The following is a 14,739-nucleotide window of genomic DNA, read 5'->3' on the forward strand; positions in this document are numbered from 1 at the left end:
TGTACCCGTTAATCAGTTGCTGCCCATTCTGCCCAGTCCCTAGCAACCACCAATCTGCATTCTGTCTCTGTGGATTTACCTGTTCTTGGTATTTCATATAAATGGAATCATACGATATCTGACCTTTGGTGTGTGGCTTGTCACTTAGCATAATGTTTTTGAGATTCTTCCACATTGTAGCATGTATCGACACTTCATTCCTTTTTATGACTGAATGCTATTCCGTTGCATTCTATGACATTTGTCTGTTCATCAGTTGCTGGACGTTTGGGTTGTTTCTGCCTTTTGGCTATCGTGACTCGTGCTGCTATGAACATGCCTGTACAAGTAATTGTTTGAGTACCTGTTTTCAGTTCTTTTGGGTCTATATCTAGGAATATATTTCAATTCTATATTTAACTTTTCAAGGAACTGACAAGTGCATTTCCATCTGTGTTACCTTCTTATACAGGCTGAGCCCAGGATTCTCCACAGGGTGGTTACTTGCAGCCTCTGCTCATATCCCAGATGGATGTCTTCTTGCTTCTGTCCTTGCCCGGGCACACAGCATCCCAGATACTCCATTCCTGGCCTGATCTGTGGCCCCAGTTCTCATGGCACTCTGCTTGCCCAGCTCCATTGTCTCTTCATGAAAGAGCCCAGTGTCCCGTGGCTCCCTCCCAGGAAGGCCTGTGCACTGGAGAGCTCTGTCCTCTGGCTGAGCCTGGGCCCCAAGCACTGCCTGTCCATCCCAGTGATTCATCCCTCATTCCAGTGCCTGTTGTCTGCTGAGCTCCTTTGGGAGAAATAGAGAGCTGGCCAGGGGCACCTGAGCCACCATGAATAAGTGGCCCTAGATGTTATTGGTCCAGTCGCTTCATTTCACTGAGGAGAAAACTGAGGCCAGAAAATGGAAAAAACAACAATGCAAGGCCATCCGGATCATAAGTTAGCCACATACAGCTTGAGAAAGGTCTTGGCATCTGGTGGATGACCTTCAGGTATCCTAGGCAGTCCCCTTCTCCTAGGCCCTGGCACCCATCAGGCACATTGACTACATCACAAGGTGACGTGGAGCCTCCCCAGTTATCACGGTGGGTTGCAGTAACATCTGAGCACATTTGTTTGTTAAGGAAGTAGCTCCTGTAGGTTTATGGAGAGCACATATATTGCTAGTTTTTAATGAGCTCAGTATAAATGAGGAATCTGAGTGGATGGGGAGGTGGGACCCCCTGCACTTGATGATGGGCCGGCAGGACTGCAGGCCCCGGAGATCACTTGTCGTGTAGCAACCACCCCCAGGCTACTTGGTTCCTACAACCTGAACCTGGGTAATGTCCTCAGGGAATGGGATTTGGGCAGTGTGGTTTAGAAAGGAGTGGGAATTGGGTGTTTTTTGAGCTCAATATGGCCCCTAATACACAGGCTTCTCCCCCAGACAAACTGCCTTCAGGGAGCTGGCAGTTCTGGCAACCCTGGATAGTCTGTGGCCCAGAGAAGCTCATAAAACAAACTGAATCCTCCGGTCAAGGGCTCAGCGTGAACCCCTGCTTCCCACTCATCCCTCCGTTCCCATGACTTGAAATCTTCCAGCCTTGTCCTAATCACAGTCTGACACTGAGACACATTTTTATAGAATGCTGGGAGAGTGGAGGAGGTGGCATTCTTTTTCAGAGCAAGGTTAATAATCTGAGGAACTCATCCTTTCACTGGCGGTCACTTAGCACTGATTAAAAATGTGTTGGAGGAGGCCACTGACTGCTAGTTGACCCACCAGTTCAGCCCGGGCAATCAGTGGTTCCTTACCCCTCCCCTGTCCTTAGAGTGTGCATTCTGCCCACCATTCCCATAGTGAGGGCCACGTTCAAGGACGTAGCCCTGAGAGAGCAATGCGACGTTGAGACCATCTGGACTGAGAATACATGACTGCACCTCTGTAAAATTTAAGATTCTGGCGGGCGGGTGCAGAGATCTGTCTGTCTTGCGGCACCCAGGACATACCACATATGTAAGTTCCCTTGGTTGTTAAACCTGCCATCCACCAATCCAGAGGGGTCTGGCTTGTCCTCACCGTATGGGGGCCAGTATCAGATCTCACCCTGGAAGCTCCCGAGCTTGCGAACCAACAGATGGTAACACATTTTGTCGACTTTTAGAGCTTAGAATCATCGTAGAATTCATCGTGGCCATTTGTCTAACTTTGTAGAAGAAAGGGAAGGCCAAAGAGATGAATGTCAGGGTCAGGAGTTGAATGTTGCTGACTCCCCGTCCAGGGCTCTCTTCACCAACGTATTTAAGCTCAGACATTCCGAGCAACAAGGACAGTCCTCCGGCGGGTGTGGGTGGGGATTTACAACATGAATGTTCTTACGGACATTCAGATTCAAATTCAGTTACTTATATGCCTGGATGTGTTCGAGGTTCCTTCCTCTATATTATGTATTTTTAATCTTCACGTTTTTTTGGAGGAGGCATTTCCTTGGTTTGATAGGCGAGGAGCCTGGAGGGGACAGGGGTTCTTGGTGACTTACCAAGGTCATACGGCAGGTGGAGTCCCCTGTGGTTCTTTCTTCAATTATCCCAGCTGTCTGCTCATCCTGTAACGTATAAGAAAAATTCATTATACATGATGCTGAGCTCAGTTCTGAAATACATCCCATTCAGATGAAGACGATGCAGAATAGTTAGAATGGTGAAATATTAACTGTAATCATTGCATCATTTTATTTTTTAGCAATTAAGAGACATCCTTAGATAGGCAGGCCATTGTTTTAAGACGGACTCAACATAAAACCATTTTCATCTGGATCAGAAACAGTTTTCCTGCGTGGCTTCATGCTTTGCCCAACACCTTCAGAGATAACTGTTAAAAGTGTAATTTTTAATTTTAACATGTAGAGAACCTCTAAAAATCAAATGAGTTTTATTAAAATAGTAATTAACTTGCATAATCACTTGTGATACAAAGTTCAGTAATTTGGTTGACCACAGCTAAAACCCAGTAGAAGTACTAATTTTAAGATGATTGTGAATTTTGTGTGTTTGCATGAGTATGAACAGACCAGAAATACAATGGAGTATTTGAGTTTTTATTAAGTAGACATGTAGTGTCTTAAATAGGAATGCATTAAGCACTCTAAAGTCCTATAAGGACTTTAGTGATTAAGCTATGTCTAAAGTTCTTATCTTATGAATGAGAAAACGAAGATGAGAGAGGTTTGAAAACCAGGCCAGATCAGGGTTCTTCCACACCTGTAGGTATTAATTAGAACTCCTTGGGTTGCAAGCTACAGAAAACTCAATTCAAGTAGCTTAAACAAGAAGGAAATCTGTAGGTTCACAGGATTAAAAAGTATAGACACTGTGGTGTCAGGGGCTCAAATAATATCACCTGGGTCACGAGTCTCTCCATCTCTCACCCCCACTTTCCTCCCCATTGGCTTTATTCTCAGATCCCCAGATGGTGACCTCTGGCAGCTCCAGGCTCACACCATCCTTACTGCCAGCAACCCCAATGGAACAGAGAGCCTCTTTTTACAGTTGCTCTGGAAAGTCCTGAGATTAGCTCTAGTTGATTGATGTGGGTCATGTGTGTGTCTCTGAACCAATCACTGTGGCTCGGGGCGGGGGGGGGGGGGCTGGATTCTGCTGATTGGCCAGGCTTGGGTCATGTGTCCAGCAGGACTAACCCCAGTTAAACCTTGGGGACCAAGATTGGAAGGAGGGCTTTTCTTAAGGAAATTGTGATACTATTCTCAAAACAAGGGGTAATAGCTGTTGAGAATGAAGTCAACAGATTCCCAATATGCCTATTGCCTTTCTCTTTATGACTATTCTTCATATTTGAATGGTGTTTCGCCAAAAATGAATTCCTTCCATCTGCCTCTTTGCATCCATTGATCTGTCTCCTCGACACTTCCTGGAGGGGCACTTTTTATGGTGCCTGTTGCCATGTTAGTCTCTATCGTCCTTCTTTTAAGTGATTTTAATACCTTACACTGGAGAGCGTATATGGATCAAAATATTGTAATAGATGTTTCTACACCCACCCTTGTGCGCGCGCGCACACACACACACACACGCGCACACACACACACAGGCACAGAGACAGTTTTAGAAAATGTGTATGTGTTTCAATATCTGGTTTCCTAGAGCTGCTCGGAATTGTTTAGCTGACGCATTTCATCTTGATGACACAGATATTTAAATTGATAAAACGATCACAGGTGATAACGAGCTGGAGTTTCCTAATTAGTTGATGGACTCTGAAGCGAAAGTGATTATTTCAGGGACTGGAATAGTTCAGTGGTTGATATATCAATAGTAGGAGGCGTGAGACTTGGAATCAGAAGAGCCCAGGTTCTGGTTTGGCCACTTATTAGGATATAGAGAGAGTTTATTGTTTTGTAGGAGAGATGTTCACACAGCTGACTAGAAAAGAGGATTGCCCGTCAGTCAATCAGTCAGTCGATGGAGGAGAATAGACAGCTCTCCTGTGTGGAAGAATCTCAGGTAATCTGTGGATATGCTCTTACCTAAGGAGGGAGCCCAACTCCCCTTCCTCAACTGTGGACTGTGCGTAGTGACCTCCTCTCAAAGAATATATAGTGTGCAAAGCGGGGGAAAAGAGCTCTGCCAAGTAATCAAGGTCAACATCAGAAATAATGTCATGTTCATAGCATGTACCCTTGACATGATGTGATAAAAATGGCACTTTTGATAAGTCCTAATTGAGGGACATTCTACAAAATACCTGACCGTTACTTCTCAAAATTGTCAAGGTCATCAAAAACAAGGAAAACCTGGGAAAGAATCTATCACCGCCAAGAAGAGCCTGAGAAGCCATAAAGGCTACCTGTAATATGGGGTCCTGTAACAGAAGAAGGAAAAATCGAAGGAAACCTGAATAAAGAATGGACTTTAGTTGGTAATAATGTGTCAATATTGGTTCATTAATTGTGAGAAACGTACCAAACTAATGTCAGATATTAGTAATAAGAGAAACGAGTTATGGGTTGTATGGTAACTCTGCGTACTCTCTTTACAACTTTTCTGTGAATCTGAAAGTACTGTGTAAAAGTACAAAAGTTTACTGAAAGAAAATGAGCTTCACTCACTTCAACGATAAACATTTTATCAAACTCTGGTTCCATCCAGGCCCTGGCACTGGGCAAACGGAGATGAAGTAGATGCGTTCTCTGCACCTGGCCGTTATTAGGCAGATGGAAAAGCAGAATCATGGAGGTTGAATGATTTGTCCAAAGAAGAACAAAGGTCTGTCATCCCTTGAGACTCAGAAAGAGACATCCATAAGGCATATTTTGCTTTATAGGCGAAAGGGGAAAAACATCCTACCCCCCGCCACCCCCCATCAGTGGTCCTCAACCCTGGCTACATATTGGGTGAGCGCTAGCAGAGCTTTATTTATTTATTTATTTTTAAAATATTTATTTATTTATTTGGCTGCACTGGATTTAGTTGCGGCACGTGGCATCTTCGTTGCTGCACGCGGAATCTTTAGTTGTGGCACGTGAACTCTCAGCTGAGGCGTGTGGGATCTAGTTCCCTGACCAGGGATCGAACCTGGGCCCCCTGCATTGGGAGCACAAGAGTCTTAGCCACTGGACCACCAGGGAAATCCCTAGGGGAGCTTGAAAAATGCAGATGCCTGGGCCCTTCTCCAGACCTATTACATCAGAATCACCGGGGGTGCTGTCTGAGTGGCGTATTAACAAAGGAGCCCCCTAGACGATTCTGATGGGCACCTGTGGTCCAGGGCCGCTGGCCGGGTTATTTGTGTAGGTCCATAGCCCTTTTTTGTGTTCCTTTCCCTTCTGGAATATCACCTTTCCTCTGCTTTCTTGGTTGAGAACTTGGTTTGGTTTCTTGCACTACTGTTGGTCTGCTCCAGGACAAAGTAAGCCTTCCCTGAGAAGTGTACGTAGCAGGGTTAGGGTTGGCAGCGATCAAATTAAATGGGTGATTCTGCGTTATTGTCCTGTCCTTGTGCTTATCCAGCCCGTGGGATTCTATATCACATACCCAGTCCCTTCACTCTTTGGACCCAAGGATTTGCATCTTAGTTCTGTGGCCTTGAGCAAGTTACTTACCATCTCTGAGCCTCATTTCCCTCAGCTCTAAATTAGACCCAATCAAGTGTATCTCTTCTGGTCGCTGTGACAGCAATGCAGGTCCCGTCTGAACACATGGCTTCGACCCATCATCTGCTGTCTCCTTTCTGTCCACCAGGAACTTTCCTTCTCCACAAGGAAGAATTTCCTAAAGCTTTTCTTTCTTTTTCGAAAATAAATTTTCTTGTGCATTTTGCTCTAATGCCTGTAGGAAATGGACTCAGATATTTGCAGAATCATCAGGTATAGTTTCTACAAAGCATCTAAGGATTTACTTTTCCTGGTTCCTTTAGTCTGGACCCCCCTAAGAGCAACTAGAAGTTTGTTTTTACTGTTTTGCTCTGCAGGGGTGAGTGGAATGGATTAGTGAAGATGACTTTGTCTCTGTCACCCTTGCGTTCAGTTTAAATGAGAATCATTATGGTGGGAGGTCAGTTGTCTTCACACTGAATCCTGAATCTGTGCTTTGTGGTTCAGTATTCCTACTGATGAGAACAGTTCTGGCCTCTAATTGATGAATGAAGATATGTCCTAAGGGCCAGTATTATAGCACAAATGAAGCATTTTGCTAGGGCCTCCATGACTTGGAATGATCTCCCTCGAGACTCAAGATTGGCTCCATTGCTTTGTTGTGTTCCAAATTTCAGTTTCTGTTGCTAGAGAGAAAGTAAGATATCTGTTATACTGTTGCCTGAATCAACTCATTTGGGCTTTGCCTGGTAATTCCCTCTTTGCATTCTTTTCTATAGAACTTGACAAATGATTAATAAACATGACACATTCTCATCTTGCATATGTTTCTTTGGGGAAATTTCTGGAGTTAGTTGGCTGCACGGCTGACTACTTAGTTGATATCTGAGCGTGGAAAAGAAACTTTAACATGGGGTCGACGCTTTGTAAGATTTACTCGTAAACATTCTAAGACAACGATGCCCCACTGATGGGAAATAATTTCAGCCCTCAAATGTAATTACTCCAGTGACACTTGCCAAAGGTTGTTATATTAGGAATCCTGCATTTGAACAGAAGAACAAACTTGGCTGTCTTGGTACCAGGGTGGTAGGCTAGAAAGAGTTCTCGCTGGGGAATAAGGAGGCTACATTCTATCAGTAGCTTGCAGTGGCAAACCACCTAACCTTTCTGGGACTTAGTTACATCATCTCGATGATGGAAGATTGGCTTTCAGCTCCTCTGAGCTTCCTTTGAAGGCTGTGATCATTTCAATGGTAGGAGATCTTACATTTGTCTCATGGAGCCAGAGAGGGCCTTGGCTGGTGTCTACCCCCTCCGCTGGCCCAGCACCTCTGATTAACTAGAGTATGCCTGTCTGTGGATGTGCTTCAGAAAGCAGGGAGTGCCAAGGGAGTTTCACACTCGTAGGTGGTGGCATTTCCTCTTCATCCAATTTGAGTTAAATGGGACCAACATATATTTTTTTCTGGCTTGTTTTTCTGCCAGGTTGCGTCTCCAGCGCTTGCTGGTATGCTGATGTGAACACTGTCATCTTGCTTCTTTTCTACCAGGATATTTTAAGGCTGAGATAAACTATGTGAAGAAACACATTTTAAAATGGTTTTAAACTTTGCCTATGTTTAAATGGGTTTTCACAGGAGAAATATGTCTAAACTTTTGCATCGTTAGAAAGTCACAGCTCTGCCAAAGCCACCTGCTTGGTGGCTGTGTTAGAAGCAAGGTGGAAATCAGCTAACTCCCCACGTGGTAGAAGAAGACAGCTTTAAGCCAGGGCCAAGGAGGGGAGGGCAAAGTGGGGGCGGGGGGAGGAGGAGCAGCACCACAGGGACTCGGGTTTCAAGCGTTTATGTTAAACTTGGGTTCTTGAATCTGTTTAAAATATGTGCTCAGGTGACACATGCTTTCTGATCTCTCCTAGGAACCAGTCTTGTAGATGAAATCCTCATATGTGCTAAAGGTCATAGTCTTAGAAACATGCTGTTTCATTCAGGATTCATCCTGCTGCCTAGAGGGTCCTGTCCCTAAAGAGAACTGAATCCACCATCTAGTGGCATATGCCACAAACTACATACACAGGATCCCAGGACCCTAAAGATGGTTCCAACGGGGCGTGGGGGGCTGCCTCAACAACTCACACTTTGCTGCATCTCAGTCTTCAAGTCAACACTTGGGGAAGCTTCTCTTCTTCTTGATACATTTCCATAATTCAGTGGGAGGAGAGTGGCCTGTTCAGTGTTGCTGAAGCTACAGAAGTCCAAAGTTGCGCAAATATCATGGGCCCACCTGATAATTGCTTCGGAGAATTCAGGGCAGGAGGGATTCAGCGCCGGTGTAGACAAGCATAATGACTTGAGAGAAGTTTGGGCTTCAAGGTGACCTGACCTCAAGCGCATGTGGACAGGACCAGACTTTTCCAGGAAGGTCCTTGTGCTGTCTCCTGTCATAGAGGTGCTCACAACACCTAGATTGTGCTATTCTGGTGAAATATGTTAGGGAAAACTATTATTTAAGTGAGTCTGATGAGAGATGCGAAGTTTCTGGGCAACGTGTTTGCCGATGAGAATTTATTACAGAAGACTGGCGTAGATTCTGCATCATGACTAAAACTTGCCAGACGCTTGCTGGCCAATTTTAATTACCAGCCAAATTACGAGGACAGAAAGAGAGGAAAGCAATGATGACAGTTAAGATAAAGTTGGCTGAGAATCCATCTGGAGATCATTTTGGCCCAAAGCAGTGCCAGAAATACAAATATTATGGGAAATTACTCTATTCGCCTTATGACTAAATTTGGAAGATACTGATATTAAAATATTGTGACAGATTAAAATAATTTCAAATTGCATTAAAAATACCCCTAGAAGGGAAATGAGTACTTCTGTGGATGCTGGATTGTAAAAATTGGTTTATTTTTCTGGAAAGCAATTAGACCGTCTGGATCAAAAACCTTAAAATCTTTTGACTCTGTAACACCTCTTTTAGGAATTTGTTCTTAGAAAGTTGTTGGAAATTTGAACAAAATTTTATAAACAGAGATAGTCCTCATAACATTATTTATAAGAGTCCAAAACTAGAAAATACCTAAGCATCAAGTTAATAGGAGGTTTAAATAATGGTGTAGCTTTATGATGGAGTTTTAGATAGACATTGGAAAAGATATCTTCAGAGACAACTTGTGCTTATGATGTTAAAGGAAAAAGGGAAAAAAAAAGATAAATTGAGCCAGTGCTATAATCACACTTAGTTTAAGGTGCATAAAATGAAATTGGAACAAAACATACTCTGTCCTTTGACAGAGTGGCTATAAAAATGATTGAATGCTATGCCTTTAAATTATTTAAAAATTTTGGCTTTTTGCAGTGTGTCTGTCCACATTTCATTGTGATTTAAAGGGAGTTGATGATAAAAGCCATGAAAGACATTCCTCCCTAACATGTTGGTGTGACTGGGATTTTGCCACGATTAAAGTCACTTGTTTGGATTAGGTAGTAAGGGCTTCCAGAAGGCCCATGTCTAGGCTGTCGGCGGGGGGGCAGCAGGGGTGGCATTAAGCCGTCAACAGTCATGACTCTAGTAGCAGGGATTTGTTCTCTAGTTGAGTGGGAGCCTGCAGCTTGCGGGAGGGTGAAAGGAGAGGGCAGGCCTGAGTCAGGTTTCTTGGTAGGTGGTTAGAGACCCCTGAACAAACACTGAGGGTGGACAGAGCAAGGGTCTAGATGGGGTGCCAGAGCAGAATGGCCCCCCTGGAGTTTGCCTCCGTTGGTTTATAATATTTATTTATTTTAGTTTTTTATTAGCTGTGTTGGGTCTTAGTTGCAGCACGTGGGCTTCACTCTAGTTGTGGCGGCGGGTTTTCTCTCTCTAGTTGAGGCATGCGGGCTCAGTAGTTGCAGCACGCGGGCTTAGTTGCCCCGCGGCATGTGGGATCTTAGTTCCCCAGCCAGGGATTGAACCTGTGTCCCCTGCATTGGAAGGCAGATTCTTAACCACTGGATCACCAGGGAAGTCCCGCCTCCATTGGTTTATTTGAATTTCTGACCGTTCCCTCCCTCTCCCAGGCCAGGTAAGCTGGCCTAAACTCATGTCTTCCACAGACCGTTCCGGGACTCCACCTCTCCACACCCAATGCTGGTGAAAGCTGGCTCAGAACCTGGGTGCAGGGCCCCTGGCTGCCTGGGTGGTGGGGTGGCAGCAGCAGTGCCAGATGCACAGCAGCGTCCCCATCAACAGGCCCCCATTTCATAGGGAGTGAAAATGGGGATGTATTTTCCTGGTAAAATGTGGCTTTTGGAATTTCATAATGACACAGGCCCATCTTCCTCTCCAACCTCCCTCCCACCCCCACTTACCGTGTGTATCCCTTCCTGGGAGAGGCTCCGAACACAAACACATGGGCTCTTTTCTGCCTCAGGCCCTTTGTACGTGAAATTCCCCCAGAAAGCTCCTCTTCCCTTGGGCTCTGTCCATGGCTGGCTCCCCTGCGTTCTTCAGATACCCATTAAATAACACCTCCTGAAGGAGTCCTCCTCTGCCCACCGTGTAGTGATCTTAGCCTCCAGTTCACTTCCTTCCCATTTCTCGCCATGACTTAGAATCACCTGTTGGTGTACCTGTTTCCTGTCTCTCTGCACCCTAGGGAGCCCGAGAGGCTGGTCGCCATGTCTGTTGGGGTGTTTGCTCTGTGCCGGGCATCTGAAGTTGCTCCATTTGTTGAATGAATAAATCATAAATGAATGAATGAAGAACTTGTAAACTGACTCTTGCATTTACGGTCACCAGAATGAATGGAAAAGTGCTCACTGTGGAATGTATGTTATTCGCTAAATTCTCCGCACAAGCCAGTTGATCCATTCTTCTTTGCTGATGATAACAGTGATGGTGGTGACAACAGTTAACACTGATTGGGCGAGCATGACAGGATAAGCACTGTCCTTTGTCATTTACCTACATCTTTTCCTTTAATTTTTCCAACAATGTTAAGGGCTCTGCTATGAAAGTAACAATGACAGTCTGAGTTTGAAACAGCCGCGTTCAACACTGTTCGTGTCATATTTTTGTTCAAATTAGTAAAATTGTATCATCCATTCAGTGATTAACTCCAACTTGAAATTCAGGGTAGGACAGAAATAAAAATGATGACCCATCTTGTGGAGTAGTGATTTGCATGCTTTATTTAGGCAGAATAGTTTTAATAATTCTAAACTTTTAAATGGAATTGCAAACAGCATTATTTTGCCAATGGACCCTTTATCCTTCGTCCTCTTCAGAGCTGTGGGTTGCTAGGCAACTGAAGACCTCTAAACTTGTTGTGTTATTATTGCTCAATCACGGCCCCGGTGGATAGGAAAAGATCAACAAAGATAAAAACGTGCCCCAGAATGATTATAATAATGCAGTGATTATCCCGATTGCATTCTAGAGAATCACATTTATTCCAAACCATATGCTCAGTCTCTTTGTTTTTTTTATTAGGTCACGAGAACAGCTTTTATCTAAATTATCTTTAACTGTGGATTCTCATTATAATTCGTCAAAAAAAATTATTTTAAATTAGTTTCATTTGGAAGATAACCCACGCTGCTTTGATTTGTGATGAACTGTGGGCTATAAGTAGGTCATAATCATGAAGACCAGATTTGATAGGAGGTTTTTTTTTTTTTTCTGCAGATTGTGGCCCAGGAAAATTGGGTCAGGGGGCAGTATGCCAGGAGTCAGACAGGTCACAGTACAGTTTGTCACTCTCTGGGCAGGTTTCTTAAATTTGGTCAGTCTCAGTTTTTTCATCTGTAAAATGGAGCAACAATTACATCTCCCTTACGGGGGAAGCTCCTATAATGGATGGGATCAGAGAAGTGCCGTGTGTGGCCAGATGATGGAGGCTTTGTATATTATGGTCAATTTTTTTTTTTTTTTTTTTTTTTTTTTACAGAGAGGGTTTTACCTTCTTTCTTTTTTAAAAAATTAATTTATTTTGGGCTGCATTGGGTCTTCACTGCTGCGCATGGGCTTTTCTCTAGTTGCGGCGAGCGGGGGCTACTATTCATTGAGGTGTGTGGGCTTCTCACTGTGGTGGCTTCTCTTGTTGCGGAGCACAGGCTCTAGGCGCGTGGTCTTCAGTAGTTGTGGCTCGCGGGCTCTAGGTGCGCAGGCTTCAGTAGTTGTCGCTCACGGGCTCTAGAACGCAGGCTCAGTAGTTGTGGCGCACGGGCTTAGTTGCTCCACAGCATGTGAGATCTTCCCGGACCAGGGCTCGAAACCCTGTCCCCTGCATTGGCAGGAGGATTCTTAACCACTGCGCCACCAGGGAAGTCCCTGTGGTCAAATGTTTTATTTCATCCTGAGGACACTGGGGAGCTTTTGGAGAGTTTACAGAGACCCCTTTTCTCTCCTCCATCCCACCCCACCCCCACCTCCACTGATAAATGGAGGCTCATTTGGGTCCAGGGGCTCAGTGACCACTGTTGTGATCATCTGCTGTGGAGAAACAAATGACCCCAAAATATAGTAGCTTAAACCAACAACCATTTTATTGATTTGCTCATGAATATGTAATTCAGGCAGCGTGTCAGCTGGGCCTGACCGGGCTGGAAGAACCACTTGCAGGGCCATGTGACTGGAAGGTGGGCTGGTGCTGGCTTTTGGCTGGATGCTCCCTGGGGCTGTAGCGAAGACCTCTGCTCCCTTCCCACGACTTCTCTATGGGCTAGTCTGGGCTTCTCACAGCGTGGTGGGCCTAGGTGAGTGGGACTTTTTGCCTGGCAGCTGGCTTCTCGGAGGGCAAAAAAGCAGAAGCCTCCAGGGCTTCTTAAAGTATAAGCCCTGGACTGTCACAGTGTCACTTCCACCTCAGGCTGTGGGTTGAGGCAGGTCAGAGCTCCAGTCCAGATTGAAGAGGATGGGTCTACATAAGGCCTCCGACATGGGAGGTCTGGTTCACTGACTGCTGCCTCAGTAACAGTCCACCCAAAACCATCCTGCACATTTCCAGAGTTCAGCTTCCAAGTCTCTGGGCCTTAAATGCTTCCTTCCCCCTCCGGACCTGCTCACGTTGTCACGACAATTAAAAATCATACCGACACGTTACGAAATGCCTGTGGTTGAGAACCACTGGTCCTTTATACGTTCAAGGGCTGAGGATAGACAGTGTGGTTGTAAAAGGTACTTAGCAGAGTGCCTGGCACAGGGTGAGTGCCCAAACATGCTTGTATCATCACCATCACCATCACCACTACTATCACCATCACCACCATCACCATCATGACCATCACCACCATCACCACCACCATCACCATCATCACCACCACCACCACCATCACCATCACCATCACTATCACTACCATCACCATCAGCATCACCACCATCACCATCATCACCATCACCACCGTCACCACCACCATCACCATCATCACTATCATCACCATCACCACCACCATCACCATCATCATCGCCATCACCATCATCACTACCATCACCATCAGCATCACCACCATCACCATCATCACCATCACCACCATCATCATCACCATCATCATCATCGCCATCACCATCATCACTACCATCACCATCATCACCACCACCATCACCATCATCACCATCACCACCATCATCATCACCATCACCATCACCACTACCATCACCATCATCACCATCATCACCATCACCACCACCGAAATCATCATCATCAAAAATTTAGCTTTTCTGGACTGACTTGATAACCCAATTATTTCCCGCCCCTCCCCTCCTCTCCCCTCCCCTCCCCTTCCCTTTTTCTTTAGGAAAATGTGCTTTGATTTCAAAACAACCAACTTAACAAAATTTTAAGCACAGCCAATTTGAAAATTGAAGAAAGTGTAGACTTCTTTACCTTGCACTCTCTTTGACATTTATAATTTATGGATTCTATAATTTCTTGGTGAATGCTGGATAACTATTAAAGGTAAGGACTTTAATTAGAGGGGAGGCAGCAAAGTGTCAAGGGTAAGAATACCCACTTGGGAATCCAGACTTCAGAATTCCTTGCGGTGGCACGATCTTTGACAAATTGCTAAACCTTCTGAGTCTCAGTTTCCGCATCCATAAAATGGGGGTAACTGTATATCTGGGAGGGTGATGTAAGGATTAAATAAATTATATGTAAAAACCACCAACTGAACCACCTAGTACATAGCAGATATTATTCAGTTGATGAAGCTTTGTCATCAGTCTGGATTTTTTTTTTTTTTCGTATCTGTTTATCTATGGTAAGAGACCACCTTCATGCTATTATATCTTACAATTAAGATGTGAAATAATTAGCTACCTCACAAAATAGATGTATTTCCTTAGTCTGCCTGGACATTGTTGCCCATCTTTGCACTTCTGTAGTTCAGTCTTACGGAAAGCAGTTGCATTTCCAACCATTCTCCCGTCCTTTTTGATAATCCGGTCCTGACCTTTCCTTGTGCTTGGTTTGCTGTCATCACTCATTCTTCACTATCTTCTCTGTCCTACTTCATGGTTTTGTTTGTTTGTTTGTTTGGTTGTTTCTTTTGCGGTACGCGGGCCTCTCACCGCTGTGGCCTCTCCCGTTGCGGAGTACAGGCTCCGGACGCGCAGGCTCAGTGGCCATGGCTCACGGGCCCAGCCACCCCGCGGCATGTGGGATCTTCCCGGACCG

General features: G+C 44.9%; 1 protein-coding gene across 2 annotated transcripts in view; it reads left to right on the top strand.

Moving 5' to 3' along the window:
• The window catches only part of DNER (delta/notch like EGF repeat containing), a 326,508-nt gene that overhangs the window by 15,608 nt on the left and 296,161 nt on the right, over nucleotides 1-14,739 (top strand). The window lies entirely within an intron of this gene.

This window comes from Globicephala melas, chromosome 7, assembly GCF_963455315.2.
Source record: "Globicephala melas chromosome 7, mGloMel1.2, whole genome shotgun sequence".
NCBI classification, from domain to species: Eukaryota; Metazoa; Chordata; class Mammalia; order Artiodactyla; family Delphinidae; genus Globicephala; species Globicephala melas.